This window comes from Sminthopsis crassicaudata, chromosome 6, assembly GCF_048593235.1.
Source record: "Sminthopsis crassicaudata isolate SCR6 chromosome 6, ASM4859323v1, whole genome shotgun sequence".
NCBI lineage: Eukaryota > Metazoa > Chordata > Mammalia > Dasyuromorphia > Dasyuridae > Sminthopsis > Sminthopsis crassicaudata.
Window position 1 is genome coordinate 202,084,397 of NC_133622.1, and position 25,880 is coordinate 202,110,276.

General features: G+C 40.7%; 1 long non-coding RNA gene across 1 annotated transcript in view; it reads right to left on the reverse strand.

Annotated features, from left to right (window-relative positions):
• Positions 1-9,887: 9,887 nt before the first annotated feature.
• Positions 9,888-25,880, reverse strand: part of LOC141547048 (uncharacterized) — a 98,504-nt gene continuing 82,511 nt past the window's right edge. Inside the window, exon 3 of the long non-coding RNA XR_012483497.1 lies at positions 9,888-9,999. This is a non-coding gene — a long non-coding RNA (uncharacterized LOC141547048). The remainder of the gene's footprint in view (positions 10,000-25,880) is intronic.

Genomic DNA, 25,880 nt, shown 5'->3' on the forward strand with positions numbered 1-25,880 from the left:
CCCGGGAAGTCATGCAGAAGAGTCACACAATAGACATTCCTATCACCGATTCCTAATTTTTCCAGGACCTCCTGTTATCACTTACCCAAGAAAAGGCTGGCCAAACCATTAGGATGGTACAAATGCTCTGCTGATTCAAAGTCTCAGTGACATGGGCCGACTTCTACCAGCTCCTTCACCCACTCTGAGATAACAATAATAACAACAACATTTACATAACATCTATGTTACTGTGCTAAGCACTTTGCAAATATTATCTCATTTTATCCTTAAAACGTCCCTGGAAGGTAAATGCTATTATTATCCCCATTTACGGATGAGGAAATTGAAGTAAACAGAGATTAATGACTTAGCGGGTTAGTAAGTGTCTGAAGCCAGATTTAAAGTCAGGTCTTTCTGAATCCAGACCAGCCGTGCGACCTGCAGGCCCCTCTGAATTCTAACGGGACACTATAGAAATCCATGATCTGGAGTTTCCTCCTATTCACACTCAGCACTAATGAACACTTTCATGGATTCTCACTTGTATCTATGTTACATGCTTTCATCTTCATTCCCGACATCCCCTCCTTTGGGAGGACTGGCTCCCCCACACCTGTGCTAGTCATACTTCACCAGGTGATAAGGAAGACACCCCAATGTCTTGGTACCCACTCAACCTTTACCATGCCTAGTTCTGGACTCCACTTTAACTCAACCACCAGAATCCAACCCTCTGACCCTTCTCTCCTCCAATCCATGTGAATCTGGATCTCAACATCATTTATTTCCTCAATATCAGTTGCTAGTATGAAGACTTGTGGTGTACTTCCTGCCAAGATGGGAAGGATAGGCAAGAAATTGGCGGGTGTAGGCAAATTTGAGGAGTAAGTGGTAGGGTTGAAAGAGTTACACTAATGATGAAGAAGAGTAGGGAAAAAAGGGGGGAGGATATGATGATGTGGCTCTTCTAAACTCTAGGGGTCCTTATCCAATTTCCCATTTGATGAGTTGGATCTCCCAGGTAATACATATCCCCATCAGGATCTAGGGATATCCTACAGATGTGATGTTCTTTTCTAATGCTTGATTAGAAAGCTTGATTCAATATGTGTACTCCAACATTAATTTCCAGTGACTCATACCCCATTAACATCACTTAGTTGTTACAAGGGATATATCTCTCTATCCACCAAGGGAGCATATTGACCCCTACCATGGTCCTTGGGGAGAATGGGCTCAACCTGAAGCGGTTTCTACAAAGAATTAGCCACGTTTACTCCTAACTTCAGCATTCATGCTGACAGACAGAATCACTCTCTTGTTGGGTTCTTGTAAGACCCAAGCGTTTACTGAAGAAACAGTTCAATGAAGTCATTTCTGGAGACTGCTGGTGAGCCTGTATTGATTATCTACAGACTCCAGCATGGACTCTCACTCCTCCACTTCTAGTGGCTCTCCAGACCATATGAAGTTCACAAGCCTTGTCCAATCATCTCTAACACTCTGCCTAAGGAAGGTAAAAAAAATTAACACAACAGGGACAAAAGCACTACATTCCTTAGGAGCTAGGTAGTGCAATGGATAGAATGTTGGGTCTGGAGTCAGAAACTACTAAGTTCAAACCTGACATAGAACGGTTACCAGCAGTGGGATCCTGGTCAAGTCGTTTGTCTGCCTCAGTTTATTCATCTATAAAATGGGAGTAGTAATAGCATCTATTCCCCCAAAGAACAGTATCAAAGAGTGAGGATCAAAGAGACAATAATTGTAAAGTTCTTAGCACAATGCCTGACACATAAGTGCTAAATAAATGTTAGCTATTATTAATATTGTTATATAGTCTATATGAATGCAATACAAATATATAACCTGAATAAGGAGAATAGATTGTCTTTCTTTCTCTCTCTCTCTCTCTCTCTCTGTCTCTCTCTTTCTGTCTCTGTTTCTCTTTCTCTGTCTCTCTGTCTCTCTGTCTCTCTCTGTCTCTCTCTCTCTTTCTCTGTCTCTCTCTATTTCCTCTCTCTCTTTCTCTCTCTCTCTGTCTCTCTGTGTGTGTCTCTCTCTCTGTCTCTCTCTATTTCCTCTCTCTCTGTCTCTCTCTTTGTCTCTCTGTCTCTGTCTCTGTCTCTCTCTCTCTCTGTGTCTCTCTATTTCCTCTCTCTCTGTCTCTCTGTCTCTGTCTCTCTCTGTGTCTCTCTATTTCCTCTCTCTCTGTCTCTCTGTCTCTGTCTCTCTCTCTCTGTCTCTCTCTATTTACTCTCTCTCTGTCTCTCTCTTTGTCTCTCTGTCTCTATCTCTGTCTCTCTCTCTCTCTGTCTCTCTATTTCCTCTCTCTCTGTCTCTCTCTCTGTCTCTCTCTCTGTGTCTCTCTCTTTCTCTCTCTGTCTCTCTCTTCTCTCTCTCTCTCTCTCTCTCTCTCTCTCTCTCTCTCTCTCTCTCTCTCTCTGTCTCTCTCTCTCTCTGTCTCTCTCTCTCTCTCTCTCTCTCTCTCTCTCTCTCTCTCTCTCTCTCTCTCTCTCTCTCTCTCTCTCTCTCTCTCTCTCTTTTACCTACACTCCCTCCTCTACTTTACTCCTCTACTCTACTCAGCCTTACTTCAAATTCAATTAGGTAGGAAAGAGAGAAAAAACAGGGCTGTAGAAGATTTGAGCCTTTGAACACATACCCAGCTCAGCGGCCAATAGAAAGTGCATTTCTTTACTACACTGTGAGTATGTAGAATAAATGCACATTCTAAAGTGAAAACTAGGTCCTCTATTACACATCATTATATGCTTCCTAAAAGTAGACTGACCAAGTCTCCCTAGGTGATTCACATTGGGGACACTGCAGTGCTGTGAAGATGGGGTCATAAGCCCTGTCCCCCAATACAACTGCATCAATATTGTGCTTTAAAGGTCACAGAATATTTTCCTTATAGCACTTCCTGAGATATATGGCACAAATATTAATGTTCCCATTTTACAGATGAGTAACCATTTCAGAGATAAAATGACCCACTCACAGTCACACAGCCCATAGGCATGAAAACCAGGATTCAAGTGCACTCTCCTGTGCCCGAGTGTAGCACTTTTTGAACCACTTCTGTTGTCTTCCTTTTGATCCTCTCTCAGACAAAACGAGGGCCCTTCTACATTTGGCTCCCTGAGATGATGACCACCCACTGGTGGTCTTGTCTCGCTTCATCTTCCCTGACCAAGCTGGACTCCCCCAATTTCTGTGCCCCCCTGGTCCTGACTCTGAAGGCCTGGCTGCCCGTGGAGAGGGGGGATGGCAGCGACTTCCCTTCATCCTTTCCTGAAAGGACTTGAGCTAATTATGGAACTGGTCAGGGAGCTTGGGGCAGGAGGAGGGGGGAACAAGGGAGGGATTTTGTCAGAGACCATTTTCTAATCATAGCTGATGGGAAAGAGAAAATGTAAGCAGGGCAAGGAACCCTCTAAAACAGCGCGCAGACCCCAGAGGGGAAGTCGGGGGCTCAGATCAGATAGAACAAGTAGGAAAAATGCCTTTTGGGTCCCAGGGAACTACTGGCTGTCATGAGGTCCAGGGCTCCACGCAAGGATGAACTGGCCACTCTCCAAGAAAGAATACCCAGGGAAAGCTTTCAGACTGAAATCAACGCTAAGTGCACTGGTTCTCCCCTGAACTGGAGATGCGAGTTCCCAGGGAAATTAATCTATTTTTAAAAGGGACAAAAAAAAAGAAAAAACAAATGACAACAGACACAAATCTCATAGGAAAGAAAAAGCAAAAGAAACATGATTCCCAATAAAGAGATAGAAACAGCCTTCTCATTATCTTTGCACAGGTGATTCCCCCATGTCTAGAAGGAAGCCCTTCTTCATCTCAGAATCCCTAGCTTAAAAAAAAAAAAAAAAAAAAAAAAGAAAGTACCATTTGATTCCATCCCTTACCTGAGGGGAAATCCTTCCCCTTCCTAATCCTTACTTCCCTCCTCAGTTTTTAGAAGATTTGTCTTCTTATTTTGGTGAGTTTTTTAACATATATGTGCAGATGTTACATCCCTACAGTAGAAATGTAAACTTTTTGAGGGCAGGAACAAGTTTGTTTGTTTGTTTGTCTCATCCCACCAATATCTGGCATAGAGAAGGTACTTTAAAAGGCAACCTGAATTGTAATGATTAAAATTAAGGTCCACATCTCTATCCCAGGTCAACTCCCTGAATCTACAAATTGCAGTAAATCAGGTCCAAAGAATAGCTGTTAGAGTCCTTTTACACTATCAAAGCCAAACTTCCTTAACCTTTTAGTGGGTCGTGGATTTCGTTGGCAGTCTAATAAAGTCCATGAGCCAAATAGTATTTAATAATGCTTTATATATGACACAGAATTACAAAATTATAAAATATATTATTATACTAGAATACAAATATCAAAATATTTTTATAATATTTTAACATGTATAACATATATTGGATTGCTTGCCATGTAGGGGAAGGGGTGGGGGAAGAAAAGGAAAATCTGAAACACAGGCAATGCAAGGGTCAATGTTGAAAAATTATACAAGATAAAAAGCTTAAAAAAAAACAAGTTCATGGACCCAAGATTAAGAATTTATGACTTAGTTAATACCATCTTTTGACAGAGTAGAAAACTGAAGAAAACAAAAAGAAGTGGCTTACTTGAATTCATTCAATGACTGAGTGTTGTGAAAAGAGACTGAGGCTAATGGATCTCTTGATTTCCAGAGTTTGGAGCAATAGTCAGCCAAGCCAATGGGTTTTCCACATTAAATCTAGCATCAATATGATAAATTCTGGGGGTGTATGGGGTTGGATATTAGACAGCTTTAGGAGGAGTCTCCTGTATCTTTTTTCTTGCTCATTTGCTTCATTCCAATGGCCCAATCCCCTTATGAGTATAGATTCCCACAGGTCAGGAACATCTTTTTTTCCTATTTGCCCTACTCATGTTTAGTTCTTGTTATTCCCATTCCCTGTGATCGTAGCTTTATACCACCTTGAAAATAAATAGTCTGGAAAGTCCAATAGCTATTTTATTCACATGAAAAGGAGGTAAAGGGAAGATTCAAAACAATTAATTAACAAGACAAAATGGAAAATACATGTTTGGACAAAAGTCCATTTGACAAAGATCTGGGAATTCAGAGAAACTTGAGAAGATATAGATGAACTAATAACACACAAAACAAAAAGGACCAGAATAATTTTCACAATGACCACATTAACAAAAGGGAAAAGACATTGAATGATTTCAGAACTTTAATGAATGCCATGATCAATCATGACTGCAGAGAACTGATGACAATATATGCTTCCTATCTCTGGAGAGAGAAGAGATGTTCCAGAGGTACAGAATGACACATGTTTCTAGGCATTTCTCATTTTTTTTCACCACACTTATTCACTACAAGGAAGGGCTTCAGTTTGAGAGAAGATGGGGAAGGAAGTTGTGGAAAGTGATAATAATATTTACAAAGAAAAAAATTAGCACCAACGAAGCATTCACATGACACTTAAACATGTAAGCTCAAAGAGACTTGAGAGTCACAAAAGATCATCAGATCTTTGGTTCATGTTCAAGATTAAGGAGGTGATGTTTAAACTGGATCCTGCCCAAGTCAAACCATACTGCATTGTGAGGTTGAATTCTGGGTACCATATCATATGGAAGGCCATTGGCAAGCTGGGAAGTCCAGGCAAGGACTATAAGGATGATGACATGCCTTGGAATGGACTAGCTGAAGGAAATGGGGATGTTGAGCTAGAGCAGAGTTTTAGGCTGAACATAATAGTTGTCAAAGTATTTGAGCAGTATCTCATAGGAGAGGGAAGGGAGAGTTGTTCTGGATGATGGTAAAAAGTTTTTACATTGTTTTTTAACATGTTAAATAAATCCTGCTCTACATTTGACATAAATATATTTTTAGCCTGACTATTTGTATGGGAGCCAAAGCTTCTTTTCCTTTTGTTGTGAAGACTCAGACATGAGCCAGTTTAACATTCCCAGGGGAAATCCTGGTTGTGACTCATAAACCAAAGAGAGATGTGTGAGAAGACACTAAGTTTTAACCCAGTCCAATGAAGCTAGATCCTGTGATTCTGAGTAATGGATTATAGTTATCTCACCAGTAATGAAGTTGACATACCTCCAAAGGCCCAGCCTTTGTCTGAGATAAAGTAGAAGTTTCAATTGTGGTCAGAACCTTCTTTATGAACAATGGAGCATCAGCTCAGAGCTAGGAAAAACTGGGGTTGTTAAACCATTATTTGCTTTTGGGGTCCAGGAACATACAACCAAGGGAAAGCTTTCCTTTCTAATTATTGCAATGCAGGCAGAAACCAAAGGAGTTTTGTTCGGATTACAAGGTGATAACTCAGGTTGTCTAAACAATTCTCTAGCTCAGAATTCACACCTTTAGTTCAAACCTTTAAAAGGAGTTTGCACCTTTAGACTTCTGAAAAATAATTTACATATTTGAAGGAGTTTTCACCTTTAAAGGGAGCAAGTTCATTGGCTGTAGGAGTTCCCACAAGCACATGGGAGTTCTCACAAGCCCATTCTCTTCGAGGATAAAAGAAGGCAACATTGAGTCTAAAGAGCAGTCTAGACTGGGACATTGAGTTGGGACAGCAGTCTAGATTGAACAGTCTAGATTGGGAGAAGAACAACAAAACTTTCCAGGAGAACTTCAGGGAAGCTCAAGGAGATTCAGAGCCAGGATTCAGGAAGAAGAGGATTCGAGGTTCTACCTTCGCTCTGGCTGGAGGCTCCAGAAGCCTCCCAAGAAACCTGCTCACAGAGGAAAGGATTTACAGAAAAGAAACCTCCTTCCAGAGAAGGATTACAATTGAGAAACGACAGAACTTTACAGAGTTTACCAGTAGGTTAGAAAATTGGGGGGGGGGCAGATTTCTTGCAATAGAAACCTCTTTAGTGGTATCTAATACTCTCACATAAGCCCTGATTCCCCCAGTTACTGCCTCCCACCAGGCTTAAACCCATTAGTTTTAAGTCCCAGCTCCTTCTCCCCAAACAAGACTAATCCTCAGAACTTAATCCTAAATCTTAGAAAAAGTCAATAATAAATTCAACTGGGTTCATCTGATAAATGGATTTCATAGAATCGGGTATTAATCTGTTATTCCTATCAGAGAGTTAAAATACCTAATTATCTTTCTGAAGTCCCCTTAAAAATGAGACCCATGCTGGGAATTCAGCTAGTAGGACTGGACCCTGGGGTTCTCCTACTTGAACAGGGGAAAGTTTGTTTTTCTTCGATTGTTGTAGTCATGTTTGACCCTTCATGACTGGGATTTTCTTGGCAAAGATATCTGAGTGGCTTGCCATTTCCTTCTTCAGTTCCTTTTACAGATGAGGAAACTAAGACAAACAGGGTTAAGTGACGTACTCAGGGTCCACAGGAAGTGTCTGAGACCAGATTTGAAGTCAGATATTCCTGACTCCTGACCAGTGCTCCATCCATTGTCCCCTTATCCACTCCAGGAAAGTTTCTAGAGCTTTCTTAATGCAACAATAAACAGTAGTCCACTCTGCTGATATGTGGAGGTCCTTAATTTGTCCCCCTCCTATTATGGAATTATGAATCTCTGAATTCTCATAATAACCAAAGAATTATCAAACCATTAGCCAGAGAGTAAGAGTGGACTAGTAGGTATAGATGAGGAAGCAGGAACAGAAAAATATTAGGTGACTTGCTCTCAGCAGCACAGCTAGTATCTAAGGCTGAATTTGAACTCAGATCTTCCTGACTTCTAATGTTATTACGCCACTTAGCTATTAGAGAGAGAAAAAGGAAGAACTCAAACTAAATAGCCAGAAAAAGCTGATCAGATGCACAAACTGAGGCAGATTAAATCTTATCTCTTGGAGAGAAACTAGTTGGGCTCAGTGGTCCTGAGACCACCCCCGTGAGCCACACGCAAGAGGGAACATTTTGATACCAAGAGAGGAGAGAAACATAGGGGTAGAACAAGTAAAACTGAGACGTGTCTGGGTCAAGCTGAGAATTGAAAGAATAGCATCAGCCAGAGGCTGAATCAAAATCACAGGGTGAAGGCGGGTTTCCTAGACAAGCAAAAGAGTTCTGACAGCAAACCTCCTAGACCCAAGGAAGAGTTCAGGGGCAGGATATAAACAAGGGAAGAAAGACCCTATAGAATTTCAGCAGATCCCACCCTGGAATGGCCTCTACACCAGACCAAGAAGACTGGTGGTGATTTCCAGTGGGAATTAGCTAGCTAGAAGAGCAAGACTCCTTGAGTGAGATACAAGAGGCACTGTAAGCTAGGTGAAGTTGAACCACCAGCAGTTCTTCTGAGACTGCTAGAGACAGCCCAAGTCCCTGAACCCAGGAGCTTTGATAGAAATGCTTCCAGTCCAGTGCCCTCAGTGAGCATCCTGGGCAGTAGCCCCTGTGAGATGCAACCTGGCATATACCCAGTGTTTCTGCGTGTAATCTCAGCTACTAAGATCCAGAAAAGAAACCATTAAATGGTTCAGCACTTAAAAAACAATATTTTATCAGTGCAAATGGGATCAAAGAAGAGGCATTTGCATCTGTTCTGTTGCTATATAGAGACCCTAGGATCCATCCATCTGACCTGCCCCTGAAACCTTCCAATATGTGTTTCCTGCCCCTCAGAATGTGAGTTTCTTGAAAGTAGGGACTGTCTCACTGTTCTATTTGTATCCCTAGCACTTTGCACAAAGTAAGTGCTTAATAAGGAGAACTAATTGGTACAGAGACTAGAGTGCAAGGCCTGGAGTCAAGAAGACTCAACTTCCTGAGTTCAAATTTGGCTTCAGACACTTACAAGCTGTGTGACCATGGGCAAATCAGTTAACCCTGTTTGCCTCAGTTTCCTCATTTATAAAATGAACTGGAGAAGAAAATGGCAAACCGCTCCAGTATCTTTGCCAAGAAAACTCCAAACAGGATCATCATGAAGAATTGGACATGATTGAAACAGCTGAACAATAATAACAAAATGCCTAATAAATACTTCATTTATTCATTCAACCTCAAAGCTGCTTATTGGAAGAACCCAAAAGCTAGGGTACTTTCCATTGATAATAGCTGGGTCTTTTAGCCTTTATGAGTTTGTAACAAAGCAATTTAAAGATCAGTTCTAAAATACAATCCAGAAAAACAAAAACATAGTTTCTAAAACAGAGACTGTATTGTGTAGTGGCTAGACAGGGGGCATTGTGATTCAGGAACATTTGGCTCCAGGTCCTATTTCTGACACATACTGATTGTGTAAACCTGGGCAAGTCCCTTAACCTCTCAACTTTCTCCAGACTATAAGTTGCAGAATAATTGCTGATCTCTGTTTTGGTAGAGGGAGTAACCTAATAGAATTATACCGCCTGAGCTAACCACATTGCCTAGGACATGTTGTTCAATCATTTTTCAGTCATGTCCCACTCTTCGTGACCCGATTTGGAGTTTTCTTGGCAAAGATACTGGAGTGGTTTGGATTTCCTTCTCCAGCTCATTTTATAGATGAGAAAACTGAGGCAAACAGGGTTAAATGCTTAGCTGGAGGTCACACGGGTGGGAAGTATCTGAGACCAAATTTGAACTCAAGAAGATGAGTCTTCCTAACTCCAGACTGGGAGTGGGAGTGGTAGGTATACTCTACCCACTGTGTCACCTAGCTACAACTAGGACATAGTAAATAAATCCTTAATGACTGACTTACTAGAACTAGAAAAAACATTAGAAGTTATCTATTCCAACTCATACTTTACCTATAAAGATATTGAAAAAAAAGATACAAAAATTAGAGATCTGTACTAAAATAACATAAAATAAAACAAAACTTTGCTGACTCACCTATAAAGAAGAAATCCCATTCTCCGTGGTGTGCTTCTGGACTTGTTGGTTGCTCTTACAAAATTCATCCTTATCTATCTTTTCCCGATAGATCATTCATAAATCCTTCACCGATAACTGTGTTAGCCCCTGTGCATCAGGTAGAGGATTACCCAGCATGAGATCCATTGCTGTAAATGACCCACAGAAATCATCAGAACTAAGGAGATAAGTGAGGTGAAAATACTCCCAACTTGATTGGCATGGACCTTTTTCAGACCCTCAATGGTGAGGAGAGAACATCCTTACCCAAGTACTTATTGCAGTTCCTTTTTAATGACCACATATACAAAGTTCCCACAGCCCAGATTTAGGATGGAATCCACATCATCCCAAGAATGACTCATCTATAGTAAAGACCCCAGAAATATTACTGGCGAACAAGCTGGAATCACAAGGGATTTGTAGGGGTGGGATACTCTTGTGTGTTAGCAACTCAATGTGAGAAGGAAGTCCTTCAAGGACTTTCTTTAAGTAATAAAAAGGAGGCTTATAATTAGAATGTCAATTATTTACATTTTAAAAGGCATTTCTACTATGACAAGAAAGTTTCTTTCTTAACCTTACATGTTCCTCATAATCTAGTTTCTCTTATTATGATTACTGGGCTTTTTTAAATGAGATTTTTTTTCAGACACAACAGAAGAAAAGTAAGGTGTGCTGAGTCTGGATCAGGAGATCTAGATTAAGCCATGGGCTCCCCCACCTGCTTGCGCTGTGACACTGGATATGTCACCTCTATGAGTTTCAATTTCCTTATCTGTAAAATGCAGGTCATAATTCTTGCAACACCTACCTCCACAGGGCTATATTGGGGAAAGTGCTTTATAAGGGATGAATTTCTATGAAATAGAAGCTAAAAAAGAAAACATACATACAAGCATACGAATACCAACTTTGGATAAACACAATTTAAATCACCCCAATGATAGTATTCATGATCTCTTAGTTCCCCACCAGTCATAGGGACCATGGGTCCTAAGACTTCTGGGAATCTGCAAAAAGTCAGGGTGTGGTGGGACCAACAAATCCTCTGGGCAGAAGGAAAAATCAAAATGACTAAGAGCCAAGATGCCACGCTGGGGAGCTTAAATGGACTATGAGTAAGTAAGAGGGCCACACCCTGGGCTCTCCCTGCCAAAAAAGAGAAGGGACCCCCAGGGGACAGATCTATGGGAACTTTTCTTGTTCAAAGGATGTCAGAGCTTTAAGGGACCCTAGAGTTCAATGGAGTTCAATCCCTTCCTTATAAATGGGAGCACTAAGGACCAGAAAGTGAAAGGTTCTTGGCCTAGGTCATGCAAAGAATCAGTGGGAAAGCCCAAGAAACATGGACCTCCAGGCTTGCCAACTTAACCACCTTCAAATCCAACCCTCTCATTTTATAGGTGAAGAAACTGAGACCCAGAGAAAAAAGTAGTTTCCAGGCCAGCGTCTAGTTCCAAGTCTCTTGATTTATAGTCTATGAGTCTTGGCCACAGAAGCATAGATTTAGAGCTCAGGGATCCTCCCTGACCCCCTTTATTTCACAGATGAAAAAACTGAGGTCATACAGTTGAAATGACCTGGTCCAAGTCACACAGGAAGATTTTAACTCAGGCCCTCTGACTCCAGAGCTAGCACTCTTTTCCCTATGTCACCTTGCCTCCCATGGTTTGCATCTAAGGCTCTTGACTCTTGGTCAGTGTTCTTTCCCCCAGATTCCATTTACTTCTAGGATAAATCTCCTAATGAGAAATGTCTCTGGATTGGAGGCAGAAAGAGAATGAGAGTAGGAAGGTGGGGCAATTAAAAAATAATTTTCAGCCGGGGTCATCTGACAGTGAGAAACAGAGACTTCAGAATGTGTTATGAGTCAAGCTGGGAAACTCAATGACAATACGATGGACTAGGTATCCATGGCTATAGAAGCGAGAAAGACCGAGGCCAGAGCATGCTCAGTGATGGCTCTTAATCTACCTTGTAGGTCATGGAATTTCAACTTGAAAAAGTTAAGACAGTAGAAGATATTTAGTCTGCAACCACTCATGGAGAGACGGTGGGGTATTTAGCATCTGGAATCAAAGACTAGACTTTGTGACTCAGGGTGAGCTCTTTAACTTCTCTGGGCCTCAGTTTCCCCATCTGCCAAAATGAATGGCGCTGCCTCTGTGACTCCCGAGGTCCTACCAGCTCTGCTGTGCTGAAAGGACTATGGAGTCTCCCTACTACATTACATTATGCATTCTTGTCTGTACTGGTCATATAAAAAGTTTCATTAAAACCAACAGTGGCTTCAATTCAGGGAGAGATGCTCTTTAGAGGATGAGAATTTGCTTTTGTTCCCATCATTTCCTGTGCCTCAAATGTCCACCCTCCTTGACCTTTGAATTCTTACTCAAGCAATGATGTCAAACTCAAATAAAAACAGGTTCCACTGAACCACTCATAAAAATCCTTGCATATTGACTCAGAAAACTACATAGTACCATTATTTGTGTTCTGTTACAGTTTTATTTATTTTGTTAAATGTTTCTCAATTATATTTTAATCTGACACTGGCCAAATTCAGGAGTGCTTTATGAGGCATGCAGTCTGAGAGTTTGACACCTCTGCTTTGAACTCCAACTCAAATGCCACTTCCTTCATGAAGTCTTTCTGGATTCTCCCCCGTTGGGAATAACAACACTTATTTTCAAAGCTGTGCAGCTAGGTGGCGCCATAATGGATAAATCACTCATCCTCTTCCTGAGTTCAAATCTGGTCTCAGACATTTATGTCACTGTAATCCTGGAAAAAATTGCTCAATCCTATTTCTCTCAGTTTTTTTTTTTCATCCGTAAAAAAAAAAATTGGAGAAGGAAATGGAGAACCACTCCAGGACCTCTGTCAAAAAAACACAATGTTTGAAACATGAACAAAGCCCTCTAGGGTCTAGATCAGGGAAAAAAAAACTCCCAGAGAGGAGGCTGTTCAAAGTCTGGGTATTTAAATAGTATAAAGAGTTCAATTTACCTCCCATGGGTCATTTTTCCATTCCCCAGGAAGGGAGCCTTATTTTGAGCTAAGTAATTCAGATCAGAGACATAAACAGAAATTCTGGTTCCTGTGGCAAGTTCACAGAGGTCAGTCTGAACCAGGTATAGATAGGGCAGGTTAGCCTCCATGGGGTCCAGTCTGTATACCGGTCGCATAGCTACTATGCCTTCAGTTTCTGGAAAATGCAGGAGGGATGGTAGATTGTAGTGAGCACAAGGGAAGGGGTGCTATGGTAATATGGCACCTCCCTGCAGTGCCATATTCCCAGAGGAGGGTTAGGGCAGCTACATGGTGCAGGACAGATCGCTCTGGGGACCTCAGGGCCCAGGAATGAAAAACTGGAGGAGTCTTTCGTGGAAGCACACACACGCCCAGATGCCGGCCCTTGGAACAAAGCCTTTATGGCTCCATTCTAATTATACCTCTGCCCAAATATTCCAGCTTCCATGTACTTACTTCTAGGCTTTTCGAATGTTAGGCACATAGAGCTACAAGAGACATGGGAGATCACCTAAGTCTTTCAACAGATTCAATTCCCCATTGCCTGAGGGACTGCTGGCACAGCCTGAGATTCTTGACAAAACTGAGAGCAGCAGCACAGTAAGGGTGAGGAGGCAGGAGGGGACGGGCAGGAGGGGACGGAAAGGGCTCTCTGATGTATTTATTGATGGTCTCTGACAGGCCAGACAAGATGCTCTCCTTTCACCAGGTGCAAGTGGCTCAAAGCCCTTGAGAAGGAGACCAGTGATTAAAGACATGGCACATTGCATTAGAATGGGCTCTGGAGTCAATTTTCTCTCCCTGTAAAATGTAGTTGAATTAGTCCCAGGATCCCAGTCCGAATCCAAAAAAGACCCCAGAAATCATTTTCCCCAACTCCCCTCTTTTTACGATTAAAAAAGGAGGCTCAGATGGTTGAATCGCATACCCAGCATCTTAGAGGTAGTGTCAGAGACAGGATGTGAACCAGCACCATTCCCACTGGACCACACGAACTACTTCTTCCATTCTGTCCTCAGCATTTGCTCTTCGGGCTCTGATATCCCATGGATTAAGTTCCCTTCTAAGTTGAGATACCCAACACTGCTCCCACTTCTGGGATCCCCCTTTCCTTCTTTTTCTCCACCACTCCAACAGTGCCTCCCTACCGCTGCCACATTTCTTCTAACCCCAGCCCAGCTCATGGGGCAAGGCAAGCACCACCACTGGAGCGGGCGGCGGGGCGGGTAGCAGTTTCCCAGCTGAGGGTTGGAAGCTGGATTGTTTGAAGACATATGGCATCCCAAGTGTAACAGATAGTCGGATCTCAAGGGGAAACCATTGTTCATTCATCTGGACCGAGTGACATTCTTTATGCAAGAATAACTCTTGATTAAAGGGTGAGTTTTAATGGAAACTAATTAGGCCAGCTCTTTAGCCTGGGCATAACGATCAAATGAGCTGTCGCGCTGTACCTGATACAATGATCTCGCTCGGTACAAGATTTTATTCCTTGGCAATTACACTCCCACGTGGCCCGGCATGTGTTTATTGCCTGGAGCACACATGTCAAATTAAAAAGCAACTAATTCACCTGATATTTAATTATTGCCTCGTACTACAGACAGCCAGGGAATGTCAAAGCCAACCATCCTGCATGGGAGACGCAGGAACCGAAATCTTCTTCAGCAAAGAAGAAAAAAAAAAGAAAAAAATTATTTAAAAAATAGAGATGAAATATGTATGGACTTCTATAGTTTCTTATTCAGCGGCCTCGCAATTCTGTTACAAAACCTACTCTCCCCAATCTTGAATAATTTACCATCCCTGCTTCCTACAGAGGGGAGATTCAGCAGAGGGAGGGCAGCAAGCAAAGGCAGCCAAGACAGCCAGCTCCAATGACGAGCCGGATTTGTTTCTGTCCATGATTAATGTGCTTATCCAGCCTGGTCAAAGCGAAGCTTTCGGCCACTGTCCCTCTGCCACTAACAACCTCTGACAGGTGAGATGGGACGCTCTCATTCCATCTGAGAGCAGGCAGGCCAGAGTACCATTGAGAGAAATGGTCACGCTCTCCTGAACTTGGAGGGGGAAGACTAGGAGACCCTTATCTCCCCCTTCCTCATCACACAACTCATCTGGAAACTTTTCCAGAGTTATACTCCAACTGATAAAGAGAGTATACCATGGTGGAAAGAACATTGAGCTGGCATCCAGAAGGCCTAGTTTCAAGTCTCAACTTTGCCACTACTTGCCATGGCACCTTGAGCAAGTCAGTATGTGACTTTATTTTCCCTTTTTGAGAATCAATTTAATCATCTTAAAATGAGGGAAGCAGACTGAATGAGCCCTTCTAATTCTGGCTTCCAAGTTTCAGCATCAATGAAGTTAATCTGACCCTGAGTGGAGAAAGAAGGAAAGAGGATAGAGATTCAAATGACAATTTGAGAAAGGAATTCATATGAGAAAAATAAAATATTTTTTCCTAGTTTCACCTATGTTTTCATTGATATGAGGAATGACTTTATATGGAAATACCTTCTACCAATATAGATTAGCAACTCTTCTAATGTAGAATCATAAGATCAAAAAGCATGGAGCTAAAAAGGTACCCTAGCTGAACCTCCTCATTTTAACAGATGAAAAAGTGGAAGCTCTTGGAGTGATTTTCCCAAAGTCAATCAGGATTTGAACTTGAGTCCCATGATTCTGCTTTCAGCATTCTCACTCAGCACTCTTTCATCTGGACCTCAATGTTTTCTTATATCCCATGGTGACACTGAAATGACAGATGATTTACACACAACTATACAGCTGGTGTATATGAGAGGCTAGACATGAATTCAGGTTTTCCAGACTCTTCAATAACCCTGTATTCACCAAATTCACTGCCTCTCCTTAGGAGAAACATAAACCATAGTACTTTAAGGTTTATAAAGCTGTTTCTATATGCTGTCTCACTTTTGTGTCCCAATGACTCTAAGATATTATAAATAAGGTAAGATATTATACAAAGACATCATCTGCCCCATTTTACAGATAACAAAATTGAGATGGAAAGTGATAAAGTGACTTGCCTGTGATCAAATAGCTAACAAGTGGCAGAAGTAAGTTTTGAATGTTTGTCTTTGTGGAACCATGAATCATCCTTCTCAAATTGGAAGGGGCAGCTCCCTAACCACTGTTCCACATGATTTCTCATGCTGCTTCTGTGTAAGAGGAGACAAACAAGAGGAGTCAGGTATTATTTCAGAGTTGCCCCAGTTTGGACTCTAATAGTCAATTGTCCCATGTTACTTTTCTCATCCATGCCCCATATGGAGCAAGGTCCAGCTGAATCCGTGGGGTCCATCGGTGTCCTGTCAAGGAGTAAGTTTTCCCGTATGTCTTAGATGGTTGTACTCCAACAAAAGGCATCTAATTACCCGTAATCTTAATTGCACAGTCTAATACTAAAAACCCTTAATAAGAGAGCTTTTGTATTTACCAAACTACACAGCTCGTGAAAATCCCCTCCAAACATCTGGCAGAAGGCCCGGGCACAGGAAGTGTGGCTAGAACCTCTAATGACTGCAACATGTAAACAAGTGTTTGGTTTCCACTGATAATCACTTACTTCCAGTGTCAGGCTTACCCAGCAGGCTTGGGAGATACACAACCTCCCTGAGGCCCCTGAGCCAGGGATCCTAGCGAGCCCACCAAAGTGTCAGACCACAACTGTGATGGTAAAGGGGTCGGGAAGAGAAGGAACCCTGGCTCCGATTCCTACCTTTCTTTTATAGTTAGCTTCACTGCTGCACCAAAAAGCCTATCCACGCTTCCACCAGTTAGGACATCTCTAATAAGTGTGACTGCCATTCTGTCTTTGCCCACCTCCCTCCTCATTTTGCTTTATCATCTTTGAGATGAAAATCATTTGGTCAGCTCACCCTTGTATTTGGGTGCAGAGCTGGCCTGATTTTGTTTTCTTTTTTAATTTTTACACATATATTTTAATTTTATCTCCTGTTCACTTCTACCTCTCCCCTTCCCTTAGCATAGAATCATTCCCTTTAATAATAAAAAAAAAGGCAGTTCAGCAAAACTAGCCAATAAATCAGTTAAGCTTGATGGTATGTTTCACATCTATGGTCCCGCATTTATGGAAGGAATTGAAGGAGATGTATTTTCTCATTTCTTTTTCTTTAATTATTTTTTAAATTAATAAGCATTTATTTTCTCTCTCCCTCCCTTCCCCCCCAATTGAAAAATAAAATAAAAACAAAATCCTCAGAACAAATGTGCATAATTAAGCAAAACAAATTCCCACCAGGGCCATATCTATAGAAAATGTCTCCTTCCTTACTGTAAATCTATCACTTCTCTGTTGGAAGCTGGGTGGGTTGTTTCACCTTTGAACCTCTGAATTTATAACTGTTCTTCATCTCTTTTTCAGGCCAACATTTGTCATATAACTAATCAAATCAGTTTGGGTGTTTTTTGTTCTTTTCATTTACTCGGTCTTAGTCTTTGTGTATATCACTTTTTGGATCTATTTCTTTCAATTTGCATCCATTCATATGAATCTTTCCATGTATATCTATATTCATCATATTCATTATTTCTTACCACACAATAATTTGTCACATTCTTGTACATTAACTTGTCTCGTTATTTCCTAGTCAATAGCTATCTATTGAGTTTCCAATTCTTTGCTATTTAAAAAAAAATTGCTATTAAACAAAATCCTACTCTGAACATGTTGACATGTATCACAAGTCTTTCACTTTTATCACTGACTTTTGCAATATATGTACTTAGCAATGAGATCATTAAGTCAAAGGGCATGACTCCTTCCTTTCTCTCAGGCCCCAGTTTCAGTAAAATGGCAGCGATAGGATGATGGGAAAGGGGATGCATAGACTAAAGTCAGAGCAACCTAATAAACATTTAACTGGCTATAAGATATAAAGCATCCAGTGCTAGGTTCTACGATTCAAAGACAAAAAGAAGAAGAAGAAGAAATAGTCCCTCCCTCAAAGAGCTTTTCATTCTACTAGAGGAAGGAAAAAGATATGAATAAAATAGGCACACAAATCCAACTTAAATGCTGAACAAAATGTACACAGATAAATAAGCATTTATGGAAAGCCTACTTATTGTGTACCAGGCACCAAAGCAAGATGCTGAGAATACGAAATAAAAAATGAAGCCACTAATGCCTCCAATTCCCATTAGACTATAAACTCTTTGAGGTCAGGGCTTTTTTTGCCTCTTTTTATATCCCCAGAAGTTAGCAAAATGTCTGGCATGCAGAAGGTGCTTAACAAATGCTTATTGCCTGATTTAGGGAATTAATGATTGAGGATAAAGGAGTGGGGTAAACATCAGGAAAACATGACATTTTAGTAGAGCCAGAATAAAAGATAATCATTCTGAAAGAAATAAGTGAAGAAGAGATATATTCCAGGCTTGAGGGACAGGGAATGGGATGTCATTCAGGGACTTTAAAATTCCTCCCATTCTGTTTGAAGGTTGTTTCCACCTGTGACTTTCCAGATTCTATGTTCTAAGGTTCCCTCCCACTCTGGCATTCTATGGACTCTCAAAATGTCTTTGTCCTATGCTATGCTCTTCCCAACAGTGGACTGATCCATTTACAGATTAAAAACGAAAATGAAAAAATTGGTTTGCTAGCCAAATTGCTGGTCCAGATGCCCAAGCAATGCTCATCAAAGATTGTTTTCTCTTTAAGAATGCTTGCCTCATCTGCCTCACCAGCACAAAGACTAGTGTGGCTGCAGAAGGAGATTTCTCAAACATGAACTCATGGAAAGCAGTAAGATCTCTCGATGGCATCAGTGTTCATAAAAAGGAACTGCAAGGGTCAGGGTAACATCCATCACAAGCTTCGCTAAGTACAATTTCTATGTAAAAAAATCCTCTGATATTAGAATGAATCCATTGACAAAGAATTGTGGGTTATCAGGATTTAGAACTAGAAGAAATATTGGGTTGATGGATCCCCAAAGAATTAAGGGACAACTTTAAGTATCTCTGTGAGCATAAATGGGAAAAATGTATCCTTATTTCAATTTTTTTACTTATTGTTGTAATCCCATATATTTTATTTTATGCACTTGAAAATATTATTCTTTAAAAGCATCCACAGGCTTCACTACCCAAGGTTAAGAATCCTTGGCTTACAGGGAGTTAGATGGCATATTGGATAGAGCATCCACCCTGAAGCCAGGAGGACCTGAGTTCAAATCCAGCCTCAGACACTTAACACTTATCAGCTGTGTAATCCTAAACAAGTCACTTAAATCTAATTGTTCTCAAAAAAAAAATCCTTGGTGCAACCACCTCACACCTATCATATGTTGATTAAGATGAGTGGAAAACATAAAGATAAATGTTGGAGGGAATGTGAGAAAACTAGGGCACTGATGTATTGTTGCTGGAGTTGTGAACAGATCCAACCATTCTGGACTATCAAGCTGTGCATACCCTTTGATCCAGCAGTATCTTTACTGGTCCTGAATTCCAAAGAGATCATAAAAAGGGGGAAAGAACCCACATGTGCAAAAGTTTTTGTAGCTGCCCTCTTAGTAGTGGCTAGAAACTGGAAACTGAGTGGATGCCCATCAGCTGAGGAACGGCTGAATAAATTATGGTATATAAATGTTATGGAATATTATTGTTCTGTAAGAAATGATCAGCAGGATGATTTTTAGAAAGGCCTGGAGAGACTGACATGAACTGATGCTGAGTGAAGCAAGAAGAGACAGAAAAAACATTGGACAAAGCAACAAGATTTTATGATGATCAACTATCATAGTTCTTTTCAGTAATCCAACAATCCAAGGCTATGTCAATAAACTTTGAATGGAAAACACCATCCACATCCAGAGAGTCCTATGGAGACTGAATATGGAGATACACACTATTTTCATTATTTTTTTTTCTCTCTCATGGTTTTTCCCTTTTGTTCTCTCCCATTCTGACTCATATGGAAAATGCAAAAAATGCATGTACATGTATAATCTAAAAAAGAAGGAGAAGGAGGAGGAAGAGAAGGAAGAGAAAGAAGAAGAGGAGGAGGAGGAGGATCCTTGGCTTAGAGACTATTTAACTCAGGGATATACATTCAGAGTACACACACCCCAAGCGGGTAAAAAAAATCTTATTTACCAAGTAGAAATCATTTTTGGTAAATAAATATATTATCCTTTGGAAACCAAATCTATGATAATAAAAGTCACTTTACTCTTGTGCTTAACTGGTGCAGTGATAAAGTACTTACTGATCCTGGAGTCAGGAACACCTGAATTGAAATCCACCTTTGACCACTTACTAGCAGTGGTATCCTGCTTACCTCTCAGTCACATTAACACTCATAAAATTTCTACCTGCCTTATCTTCCCTTTCTGTACAGTGGGGATATTCCTAGCATCTACCTCCCTGGGTTATATTTAGGACCAAAGGAAATAACATCTGTAATGCACTTAGTACAATGACTTGCTCATAATATTTGCTTTCTACATGTTTTTCCCTCTCACTTCCCCTCCCTTCCCCTGCTAGACCAAATGAAAACAATACCTGATTTATTTCCAATGGAACTTTTTCCAGGCCATACACATCTGGATGATTGCATTTAGGTATCATGTGTGAAGAAGGTTAATCAATAAGTTGCAACATACTGAGAGATGAGAGACCAAGGTGGAGAGGAGGCTAGAAACTAAGTTATATGAAGTTTTGTTGGAAAAACTTGAAGTATTTATCCTGGATGAGGTAGTTCAAAGGCCGCTTACAGGAAACCTTTGCTGATTGTCCTCCCTACTCCCAATACCTATGTGTTTATTTTGTATATATCCTTCACTCATCCCTACAGGATATAGTAGGAGGCAAGAACTGTCTCATTTTTGAATTTTGAATCTGACGGGACCTAATACTTAGTTGATGCTTATTAAATGCTTGCTGATTTATCCATCGAGATGAGAAGATTTAGGAAGGGCCTAAGCATCGTCTTCAATATTCTAAGAGTTGTCACGTCAAGTAAGGGCCAAATTAGCTCTGATTGGCCACAAAAAACAAAACCATAAACAATGAGAATAAACTGATAAATGGAAATTATATCCTAAATCTCATATCCTAAAATGGGAGACACAGCAAGGAGAATGAACAAAGCATCTCTCTGGGTTTGGGCCTGAGGAAAATGGACAGCACCAAGAAAAGAAATACTGAGTACCAAAGGTGACTTGCCAATTGTTATGCTATCTTCCTCCTCAGTTCTTTTGCACAGGCTGCCTCTCAACCAACAAACATACTCTCTCCTCACCTCCACTCCCAGGGATACAATTGTTGGTGGAGTTGTGAACTGATCCAACCTCTGAGGCACTTGCCATTTTGCATCATGAATCCCTTTGATGGTCTGGTGAAACCTACACACTATTTTCTCAGAATACTATTTATCATCCACATTCATAGTTGAAGAAAATACTAAATTGTAGTTAGAGGTTAATAAGAAGAGACGTATTTTTCCCATACAAATTCACAGCCCTTAAAATCTCTCCATGGACTTCTTGGGGTTCCATGGACTCCAGGTTATGAACCCTTACACAAAGGGGATTCACCATTTGCAAATACTAAATAACTTACTGAGTAAAAGCACAATATAATTTTAGGTGAGAGAGTCCATACATTAGAACTATAGGATCAAAAATATTTCTAGACAGAGCTGGAGCACCATTGATTTGACAATCCATCAGGACAGCAAAAGCACCTTGTAGGCTCAAGCTGCTTCATATTTGTCTTTGCAAACCTGATATCCTTCACATAGCAATGGCTTCTGAAAATGTTTTTAGATTGAATTGAATACAATAGAGAGCTTTGGGCTCTGAAAACAGAAAGAACATTTGACCCTTTAGAGTTGATCTTTCCTAGTATGGGGTCCCTTCAGAGATAACAAGTTCTATCTCACTGGAGATCTGCCATTGGAGATCAGGCAAATACTGATAGGAACAACATGGTGAAGAGTAGATTCTTGTCCAGGTAGATTTATGTTAAATTATGCAGTATCAGATTCCTTTCTGACTCTAAGATCCTAGGAAGCTATAAAGCCATCAGTGAAGGAAGGTTCAGAGGGCCACAGGCTCTATGGGGGGCAGGGGGACTAACCTTACCTCAAATACCCACAGCCTCATAGGGATCTTCAGGGGCCCCAAAGAAGCCTTTCATAGATACCTCTTGGATCCACTGAAACCACCAGCCTGGATTCATTAGCTGCCTGACATTGCAAGTCTGTGATTGTTTAATTTCCATTTTAACTGCTGCCTCCACCCATAATGAGCACTCATAACTATGTTTTATATAAAGCACATAATGCCTCTATGCAGTGCCCATAAATGGCCGGTGATTATTAGCTATGTTAAGAAGTCAGTTAGTGCCCCCATCACTAGGCTCACTTTCCATCTATAGAAAAAAGGCAATGCCAGGCAGAGGGGTAATAGATGGGTAGCAGAATGGAAGGCCAAAAGAGCCATCAGTGAAAAACTCTTAGAATCATCACATTGAGCTGTGCATGATGATGAACACCTGTGATCCCTGGGAGAGTTTTGAGTTACAGAAGAAAGAAAGGAAGGAAAGAAAGAAGGAAGGAAGAGAAGGAAAGGAAAAAGGAAGGAAGGAAAGAAGAAAAGGAAGGAAGGAAAAAGAGAAAGGAAGAAGGAAAGAGAGAGGAAGGAAGAAAAGAAGAATGGAAGGAAGGAAGGAAGAGAGAAAGGAAGAGGAAAGAGAAAGGAAGAAAGGAAGGAAAGAAGGAAGGAAGGAATGGAGGGAGCGAAGGAAGGAGGGAGGGAGAAAAGAAGAGAAAGGGGAGAGAGGGAGGAAGAAAAGAAAAGAAAAAAGAAAGAAGGAGAGAGGGGGGAAGAGAAGGAGGAAGGAAAGCAGGGAGGAAGAGGGGGAAGAAGGGAGGGAGGGAGGAAGAGAGAAGGAAGACAGGAAGGAAGAAAAGAAAAGAAAAAAGAGAGGAGAGGGGGGAAGGGAGGAAGGAAGAAAGGAACAAAGGAAAGAAGGAAGGAACAAAGGAACGAAGGAAAGAAGAAAAAAAGAAAGGAAGGAAGGGAAAAAAGAAAGATATAAAGACAGATAAAAAGAATCATATTCTAGAAGGTTACAACTGAGAAGATTCTTAAGTTTATAACATGTTCTGTGAACTTTTTATTTATCATTTTGACCACTGGATCTCAGTATAACTGATTTTCTTTGTAAATAAATAAATATATATGTAAATATATGTATATTTTGTTTACACATTTAAAACATTATTTTGAGAAGGACTTCTTAAGCTTTATCACACTGACAAAGAGTTCCACACCACATAAAAGAATTAACTCCTGCTCTAGAGCAATCCCTGAGGCCCACAGAAAGGGGACTTACCCAAAGTCACAGCCCAGGCAGAGTCAGGACTAAAATTCCTGACTCTCTTCCCAGTGCTCTCTCCATAGCACAGACTTGGGACTTGGCAATAAAACTATTCTAAAGGAGAATTGTTTCTGAAGACCCTTTAGATTTTATCTGTGGTCATATTTTATATTTATACTGGATTTTAAGAAATAATTAAAATCCAGAGCTGTGTGCTTGGGTTAGGGGCTGAAGTGTCCCCATCATTCTAGCACAACTGCTCTAGCCTCTGAAAAAAGCTTGTTTGCCCCATGGGGGATAGATACTATGAGTGGGGTTGGGGGAGCTCTGCTTCATTTGAATTTCCTATAATTGGATCTTGAACTTAAAGCTGGGGGAGTACTTAGAAGCTGATCTAGAATAAGGGTACTTAATTTTTTGCACATTTAGGCAAACTGAGGAAGCCTGTGCATCCCTTCTCAACATCATGTAGTTAAATCCATAAAATAAAAAACATAAGATTATGAAATAAATTAATTATCCTGAAGTACAGTTAATGAAATATCAAAAACAAGTTCATAGTGTCTACATTAGGAATACCAATCTAATCCCTTTATATTTATTTTTGTGGTGGTTGTCATTCAGCTATTTCAGTTTTCTTGGCAAAGATGCTGAAGTGGTTTGCCATTTTCTTTTCTAGTTTATTTTACTGTTGAGGAAACTGAGGCAAATTGAACTATGTGACTTGCCCAGGATCTCACAGCTAATAAGCATCTGAGGCCAGATTTGAATACAGAAAAAGGAATCTTCCTGGGTTCAGGTCCAACTCTATACACTCTGCACCAACCAGAAAACTTAAGTGATTTGCTCAATTCGACTCAAGTAGTAAATGACCCAGCCAGGATTTGGTCCGAGATTCTCTGATTCACCACCCACTGTTCTTGCCACTACAAGGTTCCATTGGCATCATACAGAAGGGGAACATGAAGAGGTTGATGAGCCATAGTAGGCTCAAAGTAAGGGGGAAAGAATATTTCCTGATGCTCCAGGCCAAATCTGGACATACCCACCATCCCTCACCAGATCTCCATTTCTTCATCTATAGAGATTTAGATTAAATGGCCTATAATAGGTAATTCTAGGTCTTAAAGCTTCGTAAAGTCAAAAATGAATTTCTTTTATGATAAATTCTGCTTTCAAATCACCAACTTTGTGAACATTATTTGTTTTCAACAAAAGGCTAGAAATGGATGTAAGAGCTCATTTCTTCCTTCCCTAGTTTTGGCATCCTCTTATTCTGTGTACTAAGTTCTCTTGGAACTCTCAAATTTAATGATCTACCATTCTTTGAAACTCTGTCATTTTCTATTCTTCCTAATTCTCAGTCTATGTTCTAAATCTTTTCTTAGTTTTCACTTTCTTCTGCGTGCCATAGTCCACCATTCTCTCTTCTCTGGCTCCTCCCAGTTTGGAAGGTCTACCTCAGAGTTTCCCCTTCCCCCTTGGCCTTCAATGAACCTTAACCATGCATGATATTCAAAAATGAAAGGGAAAGAAGCAAAGTTTACCATGCCATTGTACATAAGAAAGAAAAACAAGGGGATTAATTTCAATTCGATAGTACCATCATTGATCAAATAGTCCCCCAGATCTTTGGACAAGCTTCTCTTGGGTTGGGGGGGGGGGAGGTGAATAGGGGCCGGTACCCTAGGTCTCCATGTTCTAAGGTCACTTTCTGATCTGATATTCATATCACAGTTTCACTTGTTCCAGAATTGCATCAAATACCACTTCCAAGGAAGAAAAACTTTCAGGACAAGTGATTCCTTAGACCTACATTCCATTAGTCCCCAAGTAGGTGAGTTCCTAAGTTTTGTCACTAGGGTTGTTAAGATTGGTGGAAGGCAGCAGGGAGAGAAAGGTAGAGGTCTTCCTCCATCAGTCCTCTCAGCCCAGCCAAGCAGGATTCATCAAAACCAGGAGTGCTGGCTGGGAGTTGGCCCAAGACCCAGGCAGGGAGTTGTCATTGAATTAGCTACTCAGAGAGATTTAGTGAGTCTTGTAAACTGGTAGACTGGCGCCACCCAGTGACCACAAACCAAATAACAAATGCTAAAAGAAATTATTCTGGACTTTGGAAAATGGGGTGACTTTAAATTAGGACAATTATTAGTTATAAGAACTTATGCAATTCACTTCTCTCTGGTCTCAGATTCTTTATCTTTAAAATGGGAATACTTAAACAACCTTCTTCATAAGGCTGGAGGGAAGGAAGAGTTTTATTAACCTTAAAGCTTAGTAGAAATGTGATCCCTTGTTATATTTAGAGCAGGAAAGGCGCTTTTCGTGGGTCATCTGGTTCAATTATTCACATTCACAGAGGAAGTGCCCGACATCCAGAGAGGTAGGGACCATGCTGAAGACCACATAGCCAGTCAATAAAGAGCCATCAAGGTACCATGGAAAAGATGTAAATTTGGTAATCAAGCAAATCTGGGTTCACTCACATCCAAGTTGTTTAATCATTCTGTGTCTCCTTTTTCTCTTTTGTAAAATAAAGATGTTGGGCTAGATTACTTGTAGGGTCCTTTGCATATCTAATTTTATGATCCTAAGTGATAAGATGGCGACC